At 40.2% G+C, this 22218-nt stretch overlaps 1 protein-coding gene across 1 annotated transcript in view; it reads left to right on the forward strand.

Moving 5' to 3' along the window:
- Positions 1 to 22218, forward strand: part of CNTN1 (contactin 1) — a 255513-nt gene that overhangs the window by 65236 nt on the left and 168059 nt on the right. Inside the window, exon 2 of the mRNA XM_030014181.2 lies at positions 12288 to 12333. The gene's annotated coding sequence lies outside the window, so the exon portion shown is untranslated. The remainder of the gene's footprint in view (positions 1 to 12287; positions 12334 to 22218) is intronic.

The following is a 22218-nucleotide window of genomic DNA, read 5'->3' on the forward strand; positions in this document are numbered from 1 at the left end:
TTCTAGAGGTTCTGTTCAGTGCCATGCACGATAAATAAAGACTAATGCCCAAATACTTTTTTTTTTTTTAAGTTATTTTATTGCATACTATTTAAACAGTAGTACGTTTACTCCTGAGGCTTGATACTTGTAGTGCTGGTATTTTGAATATCCCATCTGATTTTGTCAGAGAAACAAATTAGTACCTTGAGGATTGCAGAATTATTAGTGATTTTTCTTTTCATCTTCCAGTTTGAGTTCTCAGAGTGAATAAGTTATTTATCATCCTGCTACCTGGCAGAAAGTTTAAGGCAATCCTACTCCATTTATATCCAAGGCATGACTAAAAATTGTTTGGTTATTCCCAAGGAGCAGCTATAATGTGCTGTCTCATTTCATAAGTAGAGCTAAATCCAGAGCTCTTTTTAGTTCTTGGGCATGCACTGACTAGCTGAAAATCCCGTAATGAAGAATCACATCATTCATTTAATTGGTGTTCTGCATGATAGAAACAAGGGCAGATGCAACTCTTTGCTCTCGCCAGTAAATCCAGGCCTGTGGAACATACTTTGAAGTGGTGACAGTTTTATGTTCTCTGGAGTGGAAATGAATTACTCTTTCTAGACCAGATGAATTAGAGTTTAGAAGGTAATGCAGGCTGCCTCTGAAGCCCAGAAGTCAGCAATCGGAAAACTTAAATGATGTAGAACTCGTAATTTTCTGCAATCTTTCTTTCTGTTGATCCCACTGATAATTAAATCTGAACCTTTTGGCAGTTCTCGGAACATTTTTATCAAATTCTACAGTGATGGATTGAAGTTCTCCATGTCCAGAGGTGAATGGGGTTTTTATCATAACTCTGCCTGAGCAGGTTGAATACGCTTTGCTAACATTATTCTCAAGGGTAAAAGATGATTTCTTTCTTTTACTAACAGAAATATTTTGCAGGTCTTTGACAAACCTAAACTTGGAGGCCCTTGATAAATGGTTTGAGCTTGGTCTACTCTGGCAAACCTTTTTGATTTGATCCCTTTCATTTTGGCAAATGCTTCTATTGCAGCAATTTTTTCAAACCGTCAAATTATCTTTCTGAGCAAATATAGTAGTGCTATAATACATGAGAATGAGGGAGTCAGTAAACATTTGATTTTTTTTTTCCACTTCCTGACATGTTTTGTCTGAAATAGGAAAGCACTTTTCATATCTAGCCTTAACTGAGCTAGCAATTGCTCTGGTCAATGGTGAAGAATGTACTTTGTAATGAATACTGGAAATACCATTCTGAGCTGCGGAACTGGTACCTCGCTGAAATACCACATAATTCTTTAGTGATGTACACTTGAAAATAACCTAGTATACAAGGTGTTCTCACTTGTCTGGCTGCTTACGCTAATGAAATCCATTCGTTCACACAAGTATGAGTCGTTTGGGGTTGGGACCAAATCCAGATACAGCTAGAACAGGGACACCCCACAAACTCTGCTGCATCTAATGCTCAAAGTATAACGTATAGGCAAAATCTATGTGCTGTCCAAACATGCTCCCTGGATCACTGAAATCCAGTAACTAATGATCTAGTTTTGTCCTTCAGTGAGCGTGCTGTTTAAAGATGCACAAATGTCAGTAAAGTCAGAGCTTGAAAAAACCACTTAGCAATGAACGGCATAGAGGGAACTTCTTAATGTTGAGTGTGGAATAAAATTTACTAATTCCTTCAAAATATTGGTTGCCATTTAAATATCACCATCTTTTTAGAGAAGCTTATTGCACAGCTGTCAATAAATGGTATGTGGGTGGTGACGGTAGCTATAAAATAGATGATTTTCTTGGTTTTCTGATGTTTGATCAGCATTAAAGTAATGTAGAAATGAGGGGGCTTGCAGTTTAGAGTGCTGTTCCTTGCTAAGACTTTGGCTGGAATACTACATCTCACACACACAGGCAGTTACAAAGAGACTTTTTATGTTTTCTAGTGCTATAGTGTGTGGTAGTATGGTGACTTACATAGCTAAAGTTTATGTTATCGCATGGTTTCTGGAACAACATTAGCAAAACTAACTTGAAGATTATTTAGAACAAAGGGTGGTTTAATCAAAAAGAAGAAACTTTGTGTCTTTTTCAAATAGCAAGCATATTTGTTTTCCTTTTTTAAACTGTTTTTTATATTTATATCAACAGAAATTCATACGTTTACTTAGCTTGCCACAGGCGGATCTTTTTGGCCTTGCCAGAATTGATCTCTCTCTCGCATAAAGAATGGTTTATGAAGGAGGTTTTGAACAAAATTTTATACTCTCTGCTGGATAACATCATTGCCTGATAGTGGTAAGTTAGAGATATCCTAATACACGGAGAGGATCTCCTGCTGTATTTTGGACTAGACAATACGCTGTTCAAATGCAAATTGTGTATATTATTTTAATAATTATTTTAATATGTTGGAAATCCTCTTAGCAATGCTACTGCTAAGTTAGTAGTAGAACAATGATACAAAATGAATCACTTGCTATTGGAAGTGGAGGCATTATCTATGTGCTGTTCATATAGGCTCAGTTTCTGAAGACTAAATAAGATCCCAGTCCTGCAGGATTACTTGCGTGAATAGAGTGCCTTCTATGTAAATCTTTTCAGGGTACGGGCCTTTGTAATTTCTAGGGCAGGAGCCATATCTGTCTGCTTTGTGATGCACCTCCAGTATGAATGCATAACTAATAATACTCAATTTTAAATCCTTCTGAAAGCAGTGACTGCAGCTCCAGCCATGAGTTAAATCCAGCATAAATGGGGAGCAAGCGTTGCAGAGGCTCTTAGCACATTGATAGCATTCTCTTTTGCACTGTGAGGTTGCCTTGTTTACAGCTTGGGTTCGCAACGGACTCGGCTGTAGAAAGGCAAGAGCTTGAATCTTCACCGCTCACAGATCTAGCTTCCCCTGTTTGCAGACCTCAATATCTAATGAAACAGCCTGCAGCTAGTAGAAGATGATGAGATGTTGACGTCCTTAAGCAAAGCAATTTTAAAAATTGCTTAACCTCGTAACTCAGTGGTGGCAGCTGGAAGTGTAGTTTTTTCTGTCTGTTGCAGTAGCTCTGATCAATGCAGGGCTGTGGTGCTCAGCCTGGGGCTGCAGGTGTTGTGCTGCTGTTACAGGGAGAGAGGGAGTAGTGAGTGGTATGTGGAGCTAAGAGTTTATTTTTAGCCTAACTGAAGTCTTAACTTTGTAATCAAAATACAGCTGTTACGTTGGTGCAGCTCCATCCTTAGAGTTAGTAATACAGTTAAGACACGGGACTTTCTAGTACCTGTTCCCTCCTCTGGTGTTGCGCTCACCCTTTCGGCACCCTCTGGGTCTGCAGCCTGGTGGTGTCCATACTTCTCAAGGAGAACTGGAGCGGCAGGCGAGTGAGGTTACGATGCGTCATTAGCACACTGGTGCTAGGACGAGTTTCATGCCAATGGTGGGGGTCCCTTACTGCCTCCTCGTAAATCCACTTGGAGATATTTTCACAGGTTTTCTAGCGCAGTTGGCTTACTTGCATTTTCTTCATTGATTCCCAGTTCCACATTATACTTGTTTTTCTGTTTGCTACTGCTAAAACGGGTTTTACCTGGCTCACTCCTTTACACTGTGATTTGTATTTGCAGATTGATGCCTCTGGTATTTTCCTGTGCCTATGCTGCGGTACACTTCTGTTTTATTCTAGGGTTGTAGATAGTTTTGTGATTTTTTCCATGATCCTACAGTTAATAGTTTACGCAGAAGCTCAGGGTTGGTTTTTTTTTCATAATCCTTGAAAATGGGAAGGAGATTTGGAATGAAACACCTTTCTGAATATTGAGCTTGCATCTGATTAACTGACATTTTTTATACTAGTGCAAACTTTCGTGTGAATGCACTCATATTTTAAATGAATCTAAGCCTGGCTTCCAGCAATTGAGCTTAGTTAGGTTAACATTACAGCTTAAGGAAAGCTGGTGTGACTTTTACAATAGCCCCAGCCTGAAGGAGACTTGATGATGAGGCCTTCTGCCCAGCAGGCTTACTAAAATAATTTTTGTAAGAGAGTTTTGAACAAAATCCCATCTGCTCCATGCAGCTGGGACAGACTGCAGAGCCAGGAAAGGCAAATGCACCAGACGAGTTTCAGGAGTCCCTCCTGGTGATGGCCTGTGTTTTACATTAGCTGATAGGGAGCCGGTACCCTGTCCTCTCTGTTGTCTTAAGGATCCATCCAAACTAGGGTAAATAGATTCAGATCAAATGGGTGCTCTGAGAGCAACACAGGTTGCCCGGGGGAAGGTGGGGTGGGCACCCTCCGCTCTGTGTCTGCATCACACACCTTGGGTGGAAGAAATTAAACTCACAGCCGGGTTCTTCTTGTTGGTTTCTGATGCTGAGGTAAAGCTCTTTTTGGAGTAGAGAGTAAAAGTGACACCCTGGTTTCCAGAGTTGGAAGATGACAACTTCAACGTCACCTTAAATGTCAACGTTTGTTCACTTTTACTGCTGATCATTTTAGTCAAAATATCCACTGTGCGGTTCTTGCTTGGTAGAGATGGATACTATACAGATAGTAACTGAAAAATGCTTACTGAGGTGAGCAGTCTATTCCCTTGCTCATGCAAATTTTCCCCAGTCAGATAATAAAGCATACATTAAAACTTCAGTGATCACCCTTCTAAAAATGTCTTTGTTAAAAAAAGACAAAAAGAGCTTTGTTAAAGCTCTTTGATGATTTACATGAACAATAGGTTTAATAAATCATATTTTGTGTGTCAGGTTATGTTTCTAGATTTGATAAGCTCATCCTTGCAGTATTTGCATAGGGGTTTTTTGGGGGGGGGGGTGGGTGTCGGTTTGGTTTGTTGTTTTTTACTTTCTGGGTGCTGATTCTTAAAGTTTTTCTCTTTAATATTAATTGCACAAAAATTTAAAATTGTAGCCATTAAAAGAAGGCAAGTTGGGTCAGTATACTTCACCAAACAATATTTATAGCTCTACTTAAAGTTTCTTAAAGAAATACTGCTTTTGAAACGATGATTGTTGAAATGGAAATAGTTTCAATATTCTCAGAATTGTATATACCAGTTGACCAACCTGTTTGTTTTTCTTGGTGTGCATTTTTTTCGTCATAACAATTTTGCGTCTCTTGGACCTCCTGTCCCTTTTCAGAGTAAAGAAACCCTGATTGCAGTATGGCTGTAAGTCAGCAAAAATATGTTTGCATGGCAATGACATGTTAGGCGTATATGTGTGACTCCCAGTTGCTTCAAGACTTCTGTTTTGAAATAATACCCTTTAATCAAGCACATTGCCAGATTATGCCATAGCCTCTTAAACAACTGGTAAGTTTGACGAACTGATTTTTGAAACTTTCAGGAAAAATTTTCTGAATTAAAGTACTACTTCCTTTTTCTGTCTTTTTTTTTTTTTAAACTGATGACAATAGTCAGTTTACAAGCACACATTTATTGTAAATGAATGGGGGATTCAGTACAAGGGATTGCGTAAGTTGGACTTGTGTGCATATTAAATAGATTATCAAAATGCCATTTCAGACATTTTAGAAGATCACGTGGGTATTTAAAGGTGGAAGAGAAGATTTTCTAAGAAACAGAGGTTTCTAGAACTTCCTGGAAAAGATGAATGAGGTCTTTGGAAGCTGACTTGGTTAAATTTCCAACTTTGCTGACCTCTCCGACTTGTCTGTTTTTCTGGAAGAGTCACCGCTTGTTTGTCCCGATCCAATGTCGGGAAAGGTTTCGATATGATCCCAAGAGCGAGATTAAGACACAAACGAGGTCAAATGCCGTATAGTCAAAAGAGTTTTTATTATCAAAAGTATCAAAAGCGGAAAATGGTAGCGATAGGATAGAATGGAAGAAAAGGTAGAAATTAAGCAAGCAGTCGGGATAGAGTTGCAAGGATAGTCACCACCATGGATCCAGCGGCGTCCCGTCGGTCCTCAGGCAAGTAGTCGGTGGTGAGAGTTGCAAGGATGGTCACCAGCACGGATCCAGCGGCGTCCCGTTGGTCCTCAGGCCAGCAGTCGGTCAAGGAAGGTCACCAGCACGGGTCCAGCGGCGTCCCGTTGGTCCTCAGGCCAGCAGTCGGTGGTGCGAGTTGCAAGGATGGTCACCAGCACGGATCCAGCGGCGTCCCGTTGGTCCTCAATCTTCAATTCTTTGGTGAGGAAGAAAAGGCCCCCCCACTGCTTGTTTCTAGGGGTTCTTTATAGGGCATATTTCGATGATGTCATGCGCTGCAGGTTTCATTCATCACACAACCTTCGCGTGATCGATACCAGAAACCAATATCTTATCAGCTCCAGCCCAGTTTCCTCCCCTGAATGCCTCAATGGCCTGGTAATCGTCCTTATGGACAGAGGAGTGTCCCGCTTAAACCGGCCATCTTGGAGACAAAGGGCTCTGGATGAGCAGTTCACAGTTCCTTGATGACAGCCCAGTCCCTCATACCTCACAATCTTTAAGGCAAATGGTTCGAGATAACAATTCAGCCTCTTACATTGTTCCAAACAAAACCTCCATACAAGAAATCCTGCCATCAGTGAAATCATTTGCAGGCTGATTTCCTTTGGCAGGGCCAAGAGGCTCTTTTCATGTTCCCGTTTCTGTTGTTCTTCAGCAAATTCTGAAAATGCCCTTTAAGACACGCAGTCTCTGTGGAGCAGTATTGCAAAAGGTTGTTTTGACTTCTTACGACAGCTGGATGTATTACCATTATAAATTCACTAGCCTTCAGTAAAAACCTAAATTCAGACAGAAAAAATTAACATGAGAAATTACTGGTGCAAAAACACTATGTTAGAAGAAGGTGGTTTAGGCAGCAGAACAAAGTTGGAAAGCACCTGTTGTGGTTGCCCGTGCAGTGACAGCAAGCAGACAGAAGTGTTTTTCCCCAAGGGGCCAGGGCTCTGCTGCCCACAGTGCAGGAGCTGTGCCTCCTTCCCTTGAAAAGTCGGAGAAGCTCGTGCAGAGAGGGATTAGGATGAGGAGGGAGGAGAGATGAGGTGACCCAGCGCTTGGGGTGATGGTTTAGGCAAGGTGTGCCTCATTGGGTTGTTCCATCTCCTGCCCCAGCACTTCCAGACTGCTGCCTCTCTGTCCTGCTTCTGGAGCTGGGATTGGACTGGGAGAGTGCGGTGATGGGTTTGCAGGCTCTCAGTCTGATGGGGAAACCTGTTTTGGGTTTTCCGGTGCTACCTCTGTAGCATTCCCAGAAACATCACAGACAGTAGGAATCTGTGTGTTCTATATTGTTTAATTTTTTTTTCTTTTATATGAGGAAAGCATTTGCTAAAGCAGCTTCCTGACATCCAAATTTAAAAAAAGAAAAGAAAGAAGAAAAAAGGAATAAGGTCTGAGCTTGAATTACAAATTGTTTGAAGGATGGGAACTCAAGTTAGACAGCTGATGTAAAATTCAATTAGCGTCTAAACCAACCATTTAATTTATAATTTTCCAACAATGTGAGATGAATTTATGTGTGCTTTTGACTGGTGTATTTCTTGTGTGGCACCTACGATGTTTCCGGTATGTGTTTGACATTACTACCCAAACTGTAACTTAAGAGGACAAAACAGGAAGATTTCATAAATACTGCTCTGTTTCTGTTTTCAAACCACAAAACTGGATCTCTTATCTAGTGTTTTGTACCATTTTTGCATTGGTCGTATCTCTTGCATTGTACTGGAGCTATATTCTTCCTGGCGCTATGAAACTATGTTCTTGGTTATTGTTTGTGTAGGTCGAAGAATATTCATTCTGGCTTCTGTGGTTTAGTAATGCCTAGACAGGGCAAGAATTTGCTTTACCTTCTTTTTGAAAGATAGGGAAGATCTTTTATACATTTTTGAATACAGCTTCTCATTCACTGTAATTTTTGAGCTTTTTGTTAGCTTCATTTTCTATCATAAATGTACCATAAATGGTAAGAGCTAGTTGAACTTTCTAGCTATTACAAAAACAGACTACAGAAAGAGCTAAGCTACATAATCTTTTTTGTGGTTTTCAAGTGGGATTTTTTTTATGAAGGACCTGTGGGAAAGGCCATACGCGTCGGAACATGAAAACAGATACTTAAAAGGATTAGGTGAAAAAGCAGAGGAAGGCTTTATGGAAGGGAGGCAAATTATCACTAACAGCTTTGACAAAAGCTACTAGAAAAATGTCAGAAGTCTTTACTGTTCTGAGTCAGTGCTTAAATCTGAATGCAATTTATGCCTTTAGAAATGCTTCATCTAATGGTTGGTTTTAAGGTCATTTTTTTAGTGTGACAAACTAGCATATTGATTTTCAATTGAACCTTAATATCTCTAGGTAGATAACAGCTTTGTATCTCTTTGGAGCTTGGAAAATCTAAGCTCCTTGACATGCACAAGAAGCATTGCATTTTGTATTTATGCAGGACTCTGCATACTGTATTCTCATCCGGAAGCCATTCCTAAGTAGATAATAGATACACAAGTGTCTATCTGATATAAACAAATTAATCATCTCTCAGTTTGGTAAAGTTCTCATTTTCCCCATGTTTCCTTTGCATGGGTATATAATAAGCATTACAGAAAAGCTGTTCTCTGAATGACCCTTTTTTGCCATTTCTGTGCACGTTCAGTGGCTGGTGCTGAACTGATGGGTCCTTCTGATTAGCAGAGACTGAAAGTTGCTTTTTCAAGAGCTACTTGTGATGGCTTAGACATTATTGAGTTCAGCAGTAACCTTTCTCCATTGCAGCTCGCTCTCTCGCCTCACACTGTGATTGAGGCTGAAGAAGTGAATTTAGATCTGCAAAGATGATCTAAGATTCCGTGTGGTTTTCTATAAATTTTCATGTATGGAGATTGAAGCAAATTACTTCATTATCTTTTACAGCTCACTGTGAATGGGAAAAGTGGGATAAAATTGCGAAAAAAATCTTCTGCCTGTCTTCATTATGTTATGAGCTGAAATAATCAAATCACATTTTCCTAACATCTGGTGCGATATTGTCTGTCATCGTAAAATGAAAAAAACAGGTGGAAGTACCACCGCTTTCCCAGCTGACTCAGTGGCTCAATTCAGGTACCAATAGATACAAATACCCATGTTGCTGCTTAAATATGAAAGAGGAATATAGCGTGAAGGTTCCCAGAGTTGTCTGTGGAAGACGGCTTATTTTGTCACCAGGACTGAATCCTGCCGGAGCATCTCCCTCCATCCGCCGTGCCCGTGGCAAGCAGGGAGGTGTTGAGTGGAGTCGTCTGAGCAGCGTGACCTGCCACCCAGGAGCAAGATAGGACATCCCCCGGGATGTCACTGAACTCCAGGCCCGGGTATTGCTTGGGCACATTCAGACTGCCAGTACTTGTCTGGTTTGTTGAAAGGGTTTTTTTTTAATAGGTGTCAACAAACTCTCTTTCTAGGGGATAAAAGAGAGAAAAATACTCCGTTTATAGGCCTCTCTTATTTGTGGGCTATAGACCTGCAGAGCTCTTTCACTTTTAGACCTCTCTGAATCTGCGTTTGATTTTACTGGTGTGTTTTCTTCTCTCTCGTTTAAGTCGTGTAGAGTACAGCAGAGCAAGAATCCTTCTTCCCATTTCTTGTATTCTCTCCATAAGCATCCAGTGCTCGCCATTGTCCAGCTCAATATACCGAGCTAGAAGGACCCCTCCTCTCACCCTGAGTCTGTGTACTGTATCCGTCAGCAGATTAGTTTAAAAATTATGATGCTACTATGCTAACTATATAAGCCAGAAAGATTTATATTCTGTTTTAAACTTGCAAGGATAAACTTATTTAATTTGCAGTTTCCCAGACTGTTCCTGGGTATTTCATCTTTTCCCCTGATAACAGCACCGTTCTAGATGCTCTGTGTTCTGTTTTAAGTCAAAATGACACAGTTCTATGCCCTGTAGTTTTTCTGTAGTCCCCCTAAATTTCACACTTGGAAAATGCATTTCTAGTTCCCTAATGTCCATGGTCTGTCTTTTTATTTTAGCAGCTGGCTCGGTTTGACAGGCTTTTCCATAATATGTAGGTTACTAAAGGTAAAGTTAAAACTTCCAGAGGTGAAATACTCACAAATGATGGAATAGTAATATCCAGAGTTACTGATGAAAGGGAAGGAAGGTGTTAACAGCTACTGCAGTTTATCTCTAATCAAGCATTGCCCTGTTGAGGACGAAATTAATATCTGTTGATTCCTTTAACCTTTTTTTGCTTCCTACATTGCACAGTAGTCATAAGCTTCAGTTGAAAGAAATGAGTGTAAAGCTACTAACAAGTAGTGCAGAGTTTGGTGTAACACAAATGGATCTTGGAAAATACATAGAAAGTTATAGAAAGACTATTGTATAGTACTGTTAAGGTGTTTCACTGAATATAGTAGGGAATAGTTCTCAAGGCTTTACTTTAGAAAAATACATAGTTAGCTGAGGGAACTTCAATGAGAAATTGACATTCTTCAAATACTTGCCATTTCAGAAAACATTGAGAACCTTGAGGTTGGTTTTTCTCTGTGCTCAATTTTATATTCCACCCCCCAGCTAATAAATTATGAAGCAAACATGTAAACCTTCATATTAAGTGTTGGAAAGATGACAGGATATATTGCATTATGCTGATGATGTAGTCAATAACTTGTTACTCCAAGAGCTTCCTACTTGAGATAAATGTGTTGCCTGAAAACCAGTTTTCAGAGTTACTAGGACTTATGACCATGCAGATATGTACTCAGCAAGGGAGTGAATGGAGACTAAAATTTAGGCATGACAAAGTCCTTTTGGTTATGTGGCTCTATAAGATTAGTTCAAATTATTTTTGTCCACAGGCTCTCAGGAAGTTTACGAGGAGGTAGTAGTAATAGAAATGTTCTTTATAGATGGGAAATATTCTGATATTCTGTCCAGGTCAGCAGCAGTAGAAGGATTAAACCGCAATGTCTTAACATGTGCATTTAGTTACTTTGTAAGAGGGAGAAGGGATGAGCCTGGGAAGTACAGTCGGCATCTTCTTTCTCCTCTCAGCACAGTGAAAAGACCGTGACCTTAAACTTCTAGAGATGAGGCGCCACAAGAAAGTTGCGTCTCTTTACATAGACATGCAGTGTGGGGAAAGAAGTAGAATTACACAACTTAATGAAGCCTTATGAGAAATTATTACATTTCCAATCTTGTAAACGGTCATCAAATCACTTAAGGGGAGATCTGATTTTGCGTTGCAGTAAATCAGAGCACAAGAGAAACGGAGTAGTGAGCACACCTTCACTAAGCTACCTACAAAGTAGTATAGCTTTGGAGCCAGAGTGCTTGGGTCTTTTATGTCACCCATGGAACTAGCAATTGGACCTTGTATATCTAAAAAATTCCTTACCTCACATGTACATACTTAAATTATTGTCCATGTGGCTATTAACACAACTTAAAAATCCTTCCTATAATAGGGATGAACTACAGTTACAAAAGGAAATACAGGCAGGGGAATGAGCTGGAAATCCGTTAGTTTATGTAGCCAACTTCTGGAGTACCTTGTATTATATGATGTGTTTGGGTTGCACTAGATCTTGGAAGCGTTTGAAAAATTGCAAGTAGTGCCAGTGTAGCGTAGTTCCTACCTTGGATCCACTGACCCGGATGTATAGTGGATATTACACCCAAACTGCTAAGAGAGGAAATGGAGATTTGGATGTAGTTTGACAGTATCTACAGCTGTGAATCAGAGAAGGTTTGGGAAGAAGAAATCAATGCTGAAATTGAGTAAAGATATTTGAATCTTTCTGGAAAGGCATGCCAAAATTTGCTGGATGGAGACAAATACAAGGAGGGATCAGAAGAGATAGTGTAAGTGGAAGAATGAAATGTGTTAGAGAAAGCAGGAGTTTGATGATGGTGTACCATTATGTATCTGAGCAGGCATCTCAGTGTAATTTACTGCAGGAGAGAGCTCTAGGATCAAGTTTTTCTGATAAGGTATTAATGACTTTGAAAACAGCTAAATGTGCACCCAAGCTTATTTTTAAAGGCAGTCTATAATAGCTTGTATATTGAGTAATCGGGGAAAAATAAAACCACATAAGCTCACTTTGCTTTTAAAGTTTAATTTTGGTCGGATTCTATTAATATGTCTTATCTTTATGCAAGACAGTGACTAACTGGAAACCCGCATGTTTATGAATTGCAGAAAACATCTGGGAAAAGCTGATTGTAAGAGAATGTTATGAAAGTATGCATAACACATTGTAACAGAACTGGTAATTGAAAAATTGAGAGTTGAGCAAACAACTGAACCCTGTCTTTATTCAATTCTAGATACTGTCTCTGGATCTGCATTGAAACAGAGTCCACCTTATTAGAGGTTGGTGACTTTTCTTTTTTCAGTTCTTACATCCAGTTTAAAAATACTTATTTATTACCATGTTTAAGTAATGAAGTGAAAGATACGAGCTTCTTAGTAGCAAGTAATTAGTCCCAGAGCGATGGAAAAAGTCATAAAAACATTGTTAATTCAGAAATTTATGCTGAACTAATGCACAGAAGCGGTGTTGTGCTTTTGACCTCATCAACGTGATTAGTTTTTAAATGGTAGTTATATTGAAATACAACATTTTAGCATTAGGTCCACTGGCAAGGTTTTTTGATTCAAATACTTCTCTGGTTTGAATTGATATTTGATATGTATATCCATCAGTTCCTATTTAAAGGTTGGAGTAGTCTGTACTTCTGAGACTGTATCTGCCATGAAAGCCACACTAAATAAGCTTTTTGTATGTATAATACACAAGCATTAGGACCTGATCTGTATTTTCATTGACTATTCAGAAATGACCTACTGGGTTCTCAAATGTATACGTGTTTGAAACTTGGAAGGTGGTACCCTGTGATCAGGTTAGAACAGGCTAAAGCGCTTCCTGACTTGGTTCTGTATATACGTATTGCTGGGCAACAGGAAGCCCATAGGTCAGTGATGACAATATTCACTATATGAAGGTGGACTAACTTTGGGCTACCTATAAAGTCATCTTACACTGCAATAAGCAACATTATGTGCCTCTGATTAAGCTAGTCTGGTTGGATGGACAGTTGAAATAACAGTGGCAGCTCAGCTGGGCATAGTGATTTCTAATCCATCTAGCTGCCTATAGGAAGGAGTACGCTTAGATTTTCATTAGGGGTATGCAAGCATGGTTCCCCCCCCCCCCCCCCCCCCCCCCGAAGATCGCTTAAAGATTGCATTAAGTCAGTGTATATTCCTAAGACTATCATTCAAGTAAGAACATAAATGAGACATTTTAATACAATTTTGGAAACAGTTTTCAGTATATGGTTTTAAATGCTTGCAGAGAAATCCACTGTTCTGTTGTAGAACAGGACCAGAGGAAGCCATGGCTCCTAATGGCAAAACATGGTTCTTTGGCTTAAAGTTATTTGGTATTGATACGTTTGAATTCTGTGTCTTTTACCTTCTATAATGTCATTAATTTTTTGCTGCTGGACAAGGAAAGCACCAGCTCAGAGTAGTGCTACAGTGAATCCTGTAGGTACCTACCTCTAGCCCAAATCCTTCTGGGAGTCTGAACCTTGGTGTCGTTGACCGATATTGACAAACTGTTTTGTCGAATGTTTGTGTAGTACTGAACCCAAGGGATCTGTGCAATATAAGCAAATAACAGTAATTCTTCATATGCAGTGGTTTGGGTTTTTTTTGTGAAGTACCTCCTTGTATTTCTATTTTACATACCACTACAGTTAATTTTAATTTAATGAACAAATTAATGTAGAACAGACTTAATTCTGTAGTCATTGTTAGCTAACCTGTCTGAAAAATAGCCCAAGATCTCCATTTTTGCTCTTTAATTCATTCTTGCAGAGTCAAATATTTATCTGGCTGTTTTGCTTGTTTCCAAATTACAATGACATGACTTTTTGTATCCTATATTGATCAATGCTAGTGAAATGGCATGTGTTGTAGGCATAATTTCAGGCTTTGGACCTTGATTTATCACATAATCTCTGCAGAGAGGTAACTCTTCTGTTCAGCTGGTTTTATTTACGTTCTAGAAAGCTGATTTCTACACTAACAAAGACATAAGTGCAGCTTATTAGTAGTTATTCGTGATTCCAGTTGCCTGATCAGAGTTTCTGGAAGTCAGTGGGTGTATTTCCATTTGGGTGACGAGTATGAGATAAAGCTCACTTACACCTTCCCGAGTACAGGATACTACTGCACTGTGCTTAGCATCATACCAGACTGTAATAGTTCTGGTCCTTACAGAAACTGTGCTTAGGCTCTTATTTTGATTTACAGGTATAAGTGAAGCTTCTTGTCAGCCAGATCTGATGGAGCTAATAGCTGGCCTTGCGTGGTGCCGCAGGAGGAGAGTGTGCTTCTCCAACCTGTAGCAATGCATGCTGCTGCAAGCAGATTTTCATAGCAGTTCTGTCCTCTGCGCTTATAAATGCACCTTATTATATCTTTTTTTTCCATGGGACAAGTGTTCATGAGACAGATCTTTCATTCCTGAAACCTGTTTTGTATCCGAGATGAGGTCCATCAAATCACTCTCACGCACCTTTTCTGTTTGAGAAAGATTTTATCCACCTTTGTTGCCCTGTTCCTCACGCTCCATTTTCCATGTACATGTCATCATACTTTCCTTACCAATAAGCTCATAATTGGCATGGCACATGCTGTTACTCTGTTATTAAAGGATGACCATTCCCCTGCTTATTGTTCTGTACCGATAAGTTCGTGATCCCAGCAGCAGCTGGATATACCTGATGCTTTTTGTCTTCATTCAAAATGGCCACAATCTCCTGCTGTTTCTAATTTATAACTGCCATCAGTAAAGAAGAATGTTACTTTTATTCTTCAGCTGAAGAAAAGGCAAAATGAAGGACAAAGGTCCTTACGGAGGAGCAGGAGGTGGAAGTGCAGGAGTCTGCGCTTCCCTGCCATGGCAGTTAGCTTTGCTTCTTCTCCTGCGGGGACAGGACACCTGCCTGTGAGACCATCAGGTAGTGCTGTGGATCTGTGCAGCTGCAGCAAGCCTGCAGGTCAGGTGTAATGTCTTCTGTGCAATTCCCCATCCAGTACTTTTCCCCGGGGGAAGGAAGCAGCTGGGAGTAAGCCGCCTGTCTCCTGCACGGCTCTCTCCTGAGCTCCTGGGATGCGGAGAGGGAGCAGGCCACATGCTAAGCGTACAGCTCTGATCACCGTCTTTCGACAGTGCCTGTCATGTAAAATGACAGAGAGGCTGGGGGGAGGGCAGCGCAGCTGTAATGCGACATTGCAGCCTCCCTTTTACTCTGACCTTATGGGATAAGACAGCCTTGCGTAGGATCTGCCAGTTGTTCGTGTCTCGTTCAGGACTGGGAGAGATGCTGAGCCGTGCTGAGCTGCAGCAGAGGAGTGCTCTCTGGTAGGGCTCATCACTTAGAAGGACGGCGTTTGGCTGCAGGCAAGCGGCACAAGGTGCCCGTTGTGTGCCTCTGCCGTGGTCTGACTCGGACACAGGATTCTGTGATATGACCAAGCACAATGACTCTCATCTGTTTGAAGAGAAAGTCGAGAGGCAAGTACATCATTCCGCAGGTATTCAGCAAGAGTAATGGTGTTATGTTAATTACTGCATAAGCTGTGTAGCATCTCATCTAACAAAGCTCTTTCAAGTATGTTGTAAGCTAATTAAATATCCAGACATTCAAAAGTAATGCTTTCCATATATAGTTGTATTTTGGTGATGCAATGCAGTCTTTTCTCGTTAAAATTAAGCATTGCAATGCCCCAAAGTATGAAAGAGTTATATCTGTGTTTGGATGTAACTGTTGCTTCAGACTAAATACTTCTCAACAACCTTGTAGAATTCGATTTGAATATGTTCGAAGGAGCAGAAACGGTTCAAATCAACATTTTCCTGGAAAGGCCTTCATAGGATTCACAGGATTCACATTCTGCTTATTATACATTAATTTCTATAACTTTTATATCTTTTATATTGGAGGCATTATTTTTGACTTACTGAAGTATTTTAAGAGGGATGCTCTTGGTAAAGGCATAAACAAAGTACAAAGGCCAGTCTGTTTTCCACATAGTAGATTGTTGTTGAAGAGTTTGTGCCAGCCAGTACAGAGAGTGCAATCGTGTCTTACTCCTCTCAAGAGAGATGAATTACTCAACTGCCTCGGCTCCTGCTGCTCCACATTCTTATCCTTGAGCTGTATTGTTGGAATGGTCTGCTCCTCTTCACGGAGAAGCCAGTGTAACTGGCAGAAATGTAAATGTATAGCATTGTCTTCATGAAAGGTCTTCACCTGTGAGTTGTTTTGGATATGCACCAGTTTTCCCGACAGTGTAGTTAATTGTGCTTTTGAGATTTTTGTTTTTAAAAGAAAACCAACAGATTTTTTTCAGACAATAGCACTATGCACAGCAGTATCTATTAAAACTGCTGCAAATTTGCAGAGACGGCGTTATTGATTGATAAACTGATACATTGTGGCAGCCCAGGTAATTTATCTTGCCGTATTTCTGTTCAGAAAATTTTGTTCAAGGTTGTAATTTCCTGTGGTGGTTGACACAATAGGGACTGTGAAAAGACAAGGTATGTCCAACTAATATCACCTGATTCAAGCGTATTTCTATCCCCAACTCATTTTACTGTGAAGTAGGTAGCACTGAGTGCCTTCAGCAATTAATCTTTTTTTTTTTTAAAGCTTGTGTTTGCAGCTACGTAGATGTTTTAATGTGGTTACCACTGCAGTTTCTTAACGTGCCTCATTAGTGTCACACCCCCCTTGGTGTTAAAATGTGACCGGCATGCTACGGAAAGGCACTTCCCGAGTGCTACTGCCACTGGCAATAAAACCCTTCAACTTTGTTAGGGACAATATTGAAGCATATATGTAGCTATTGCGAAGCATTGAATAGAATCATTATCAAATCAGCACCAAATACTGAGGGTTAAGCATAGACATTTCCTAATTGGGGGTGTGCAGAGAAGTCTTTGCCAGACTGGGTCACGAAGCCACTAGCCTTGGAGGAAATACAGTAACTGAAGTGACAGAGACTGCAAATAACCCATAGCCCTTCATTTGTGAAGGGAAATTAAGCTCGTATTTTGCTCAGAACTACTCGTTGCATAAACAACACAATTTATTGTAGATTAGGAGTGGAACCCTTGCAGATAGTTTCCCTTGTTCACATGTCAGTGCTCCACTCTCCCTAGGCAGGACCAGTGGGAGGAAGATTATCCAGAAGTTTGTTTAGCCAACTGCTGGTATTGATGCTGGGCTCAAGTCGTGGGTATCACCTCTTCTTGAGGAAGGAAGGGTCTGTGTCAGGCACTTACATTGCAAGTGTGTTGAAAGCTATTTGAATCAAGGCAAGATATTAAGGCACTTATTTTACATGTTGCCGGTTTTCACAAGTAAATACGAAGAGATTCCTATGGATGAAAAGAGAGTATACCAAATAGCCTTGCAGGACTCTTGACATCTTGGATATGTGACTTTTCACCTTGCATCAAGAACAGCATATGTTTTTCATTAAAAACAGACTAACTCTGCAAAAAATTGCTTACTGGAGCGTCCAAGAATCATGCAAAGCAGTAGTTATTCATAGATTTTAAGACACAAAAGCAATCTCTCAACAATGCAAACCACAGAACCTTTGCCCAATATAGACATTAATTTGAACTGCATGGGTTTTTTTTAAAGACATCTCAGCAAGATGCTCCAGTTGTTGATACTTGCACTATTAGAAATGCTCATTAACTATACAGGGACTTCAAATGAAGAGATCAGATTAATATTTACATTACAGACTTTTTTAATGATAGGCTGGATGAATCCCACCCTGTGTTAAAATATATTTAAAAGTGAAGTATAATAAACATTAAAACATTGTAGATAGTATGAAATCTGTTACTGTCTGCTGGTATTTGTGGAATGTGCTATTTCATCTTAGCTTTCTTTTGGATAAACCAGATAGGCTGAAGTTGTTTAGGTCTTGCCTGAGGCAAGTTTCACAAATGTGACTATATAACTTCTCTAGAAATTTTTCTTTTGTCTTAAACATCCTTTTGAGGTGTTGATTCAAGGACTAAATGCGGAATACTAGTAATGGCTTTGCTAACATCATGTACCAGTCCTAATTATACCAAATACAAAAGCATAACTTATGTATTAATTCTAAGGATAATTATGTATTAGTGTATAATTCTCCTGCTTATCGCTTCAGGGATGGCTAAAACTTCACACTAGAAGTGCATGTTCAGCTGGTTTCCTGGTACTTGCTGAGTTCGCTTCAGAGCTTTTTGGGATACAGCACTCCATTTTATAATAAAATTTCATGCTAATTCTTTAAAACAATACCATTCTAAAATTGAAAAAGAATAGCAGAAGCATATTACTTTGTAACTGAGAGCTGGATAAAAATTTGATCCAAATATGAATTACAAATGATTCGCTAGCACCTACCTGATTTTGCAGATGGGGATCTAACAAGTTGCTGAGTTATATGTGCTCTGCTAATCCTGAATCATGGTAATTTAAACAGCAGTGTTGCTAACTGTTCCTTATCTCTTTTTTTCTGTCATCTGCATACATTGACATGTCTATACACACATACATTCATGCATATACATGAGCAAGGTATATTTTAATTGTATTGGTCTCTTCTGGATGATACCTGTTTTAGTTACTCTAGTGGATAGAGTAGTTTTAGTGTTCCCCCCCCCCCCCCAGGGTAAGCTTCAGAGATTCTCAATAATCTCCTGTAAAGTATTTGGCTAATACGCAGTGTACGTTGGCTACTGTTCTAACCTTTGAAAGTTTCTCAAAAACTTACTAGCATCTCCCTTTAAGTGAAGAGCATTGCAAATGCCAAAACAACGTTAAGATTTCAGTGATTACTTCCGCAAATTAGATTAGGAATCACTGTGCTGCTGCTGAAGTAACACAGAAAAATCTAATATTAGTTTGAATAATGGTGTTATGAGTTCAGCTTCTGGATGTGCATCAGGTGTGGACAGGAGAGAGGCCATCTGCTGTCTACTCTGCGCTGTTCTCCTGGTGAGAAGAGCTGTGTTGGCAGCTGACTGGAAAGCAGTGAGTCTTGGCAGCAGCCAGGTTGGCTGTTTGTTCTCCCAGGAGATCAGCTATGGGGTGGTTAATGGGTCAGAAAGGTGGCTTCCACAGCTGTAGGTTAGACTTGTGTTAGCTGGATCATCTCATGATCTTGATAGATTTGAGTCTGCCATCACCAGAGACTCTTAACTGCAGAGCATTTCTGGAGAGCTGGACACATTTTTCATCTGGGTAGTGGCACAGGAAATTTGCTTGGCCGCAGAAATGTTGTCAGAAGGGGTCTTTTCTCTGCAGAAGCATGGGGGGGGGGGTGGCCTGCGGGGACTGCTTGTTTTTACTAGAGGTAACTTCAGTTTGAAACTTGAATTTATTTCTAGAGCTCTGTCAAAAATAGATATTCAAAGCATGAAATTGTGCAAGATGATGTATGTATACTGCTGTGGGATACAGACTGATCTGGATGGTACAAGTGTTTCCTGTCTCTATTTTTCTGTTGGGATTTTTTTGTTTCGTTCTCCTCCTTTCCATATTAGCTCGTTTTTCTCTCTCTCACTGTTTCCTTCCTTCTGGAGTAACTGCTTCCACTGAAATCCAGTGCTCATTAACCTGACATTAGAAACAGGATTTTAGGCAGGATCTTTCTTGTCCCTCCCACTAGCAGTTATTCTCTTCTCTTGGGCTTGCCTAAAGAAGGCAAAGAAGACTGAAGGTACGAGCTCTTCCACCACATCTGCCCCTTACAGTTTTTATGGGTTCCTACCAGCCTGTTCATAACCCTAGCAAAAAAATCCAAAACGCCTAATGCAGTAATCCTGTAAGCAGTGAGTAGTTTTCCTGTGTAAAAAGTCACGGGCGTGAAGCACTGATGGTGACAAGCCCCCCAGCTACCCCATCTCTCTACCAGGTCAGCACAGGGAAAAGAGAAAATGGCAGCAGATGCCAGCACTCTGCTTTAAGGCCACAGACCAGATTGCATCTTGAAAATGTTCCTTCTTCTGTTTCATGACAGAGCTTGAAGATGAAAATATTCTTCTAAATGAAAATATTCTCCTATAGCCACAACACGCATGGGAGTTAATAAAGAATTTAATCTTAAATTAAAAAGTAGTAGAAAACCGGAACAATGGTGTGTGTTTTTTTTTATGGTGGTTAAGGAGATTCAGCTTTATTTGTCATCCCTCCTGACAACCAATTCTCACAAAAATTATTTTGAGGATCATATTTAAGGTGTGGGATGCAACCTGTCTATTTCTGAGCTCTTTTTCCCCCATTCTAGAGAACAACGGGAAACCATACTTTTCAAAGTGAGTGATGTTTGTGCAGGCTGGGAATACGTCTGTGTCGGTTCTGTGAGCAGCATCTCTATCACAACCTGTTTTGACAGGAGGCTTTCATTTAGCTTTGTATATTCATTTCATAAGAGGCATTTGCATGTAATAGCCAAACTGCATCTGGGAAATTGTGACAGGAGCAATCACACTGTGGATGACTTTACGGGTAAAACAAGCAGCTCAACTCTGGATGACGCCTCTCAGAGCAGGGCTGCGGGGGGAGTGTGGCAATTCCCCACAAGGAGCGCAGAGACCAGAAGTGTGTCGGAGGGCTTTTCGGAGGTTTTCCATGAGTGGAAGCCAAGTGAAGCAAACAAGGAGCGTTGTCTGTCCAAAGCGCTCAAACCAAACCCTGGACTAGTTACTCCTCAGGGGTATAGCTAAGAAAGGAATAAACAGTCATGTGGGTTTTAGGAAGAAAATATTCAAGCAACTCTGGGTCTTAAAGAGCAGAATTTCAGAGACTTGCGATTCGGGTCAAAGCCAGTCCACCCTTGGGGAAGGCATGGAAGAGACAACAGTAGGGTGGGTGAGACACGAATCCTCTTTGGCCTTTGCTTTCAATACAGAGTAAAACTAAAGCTTGTTTATATTCATGATAAAGTTTAAGAAAGAAGTAAGACCCGTGAAGAGACTCATTACCGAGTAGCTAATACGATGGCTCTTGCAGCTGGCTCACGAACCACTCCAGCTCCTTGCTCTGCCTGGTTTAGGCAGAGTCCTGGGGCTGTGTTCAGATGTAGCTGTGGTACCAACCGCTGTCAGTTCGTACTCAAACTGCCGAGTCTTGGAGGTGCGTGAAGATCAAAGTATCTCATCACCTGTTTAGGTTGGTCTCTATTTTGATGAGTGCCTACAGTTAAAAAAAAAATAAAAATCATCAATGCAAGTCAAAGACTGTTGGGGTTTTACTTCACACTTTATATAGTTACATACACATATACACAATATATATAAAAAATATAGTGCGTAGGGTACATGTAAAATTCAAAATACACATTTAAAAATACACTTTTAATATATTCTTAACTATATTGTGCCAGCCATTTGTGTTACCTATCTCAATAAATGCAATAAGCTGCTGAAATTTTCATAGAGCTTGTGTTGCCGGCACCACTAATGTAACGGAGCTTTAATTTGGTGTAACATTTTACTGTTTCCTAAGGAAACGAGGATTGTGCAATCACTTTCTGTCTGTCAGTCCTCTGTTATCAGGTTTTGAATTGCTGATCTAGCTCCCGCAACATGGGAAGGAAGTCTTCTGCGAGTCTTGAAGATAATTAAGTTCTTCCAAGTTTCATGATGGCCGTGGCTCAGTAAAGAGGAAAAACCCAAATCAGTGCCCTACTGAGTGGAAAGCTGTTCTATATTCTCCTTGGCAGCAGTCAACATATACGTACCTCCAGGCTAAGCACAGCAGGTGCTGTCTCCTGCCCAGAAGAGATGTCAGGAAGTACATGTGGTGGGAGAGAAGCTGAAATTATTTTGGTTAAGGGGTGTGAGAGAAGTAGGACTCAAGTCTGTGGGAAATCGTGTTTCACTACATCTGTTGGTTGCAGAACAACTCATTACATTTTTATTTTTTTTCATTTCACCATTCATATTTCAGTTTTCAACTAATGTAATTATGGAATTCACCAAATACGCAGTTTTAGAGATAAGATGCCTCTGAGATGAGTGGGAAATTGAGAGTCTTTGTACACTATGCTTAATGCACCTAATGCTATTTTGCTTCATACTTTATCTTTAGAATTATTAGCTATGAACCATTTTTTGGTTTTGTTCTCTGACACTAGTCTGACTTGCAGCTTCAGAAATCTTTT

This window comes from Aquila chrysaetos, chromosome 5 (assembly GCF_900496995.4).
Source record: "Aquila chrysaetos chrysaetos chromosome 5, bAquChr1.4, whole genome shotgun sequence".
Lineage (NCBI taxonomy): Eukaryota > Metazoa > Chordata > Aves > Accipitriformes > Accipitridae > Aquila > Aquila chrysaetos.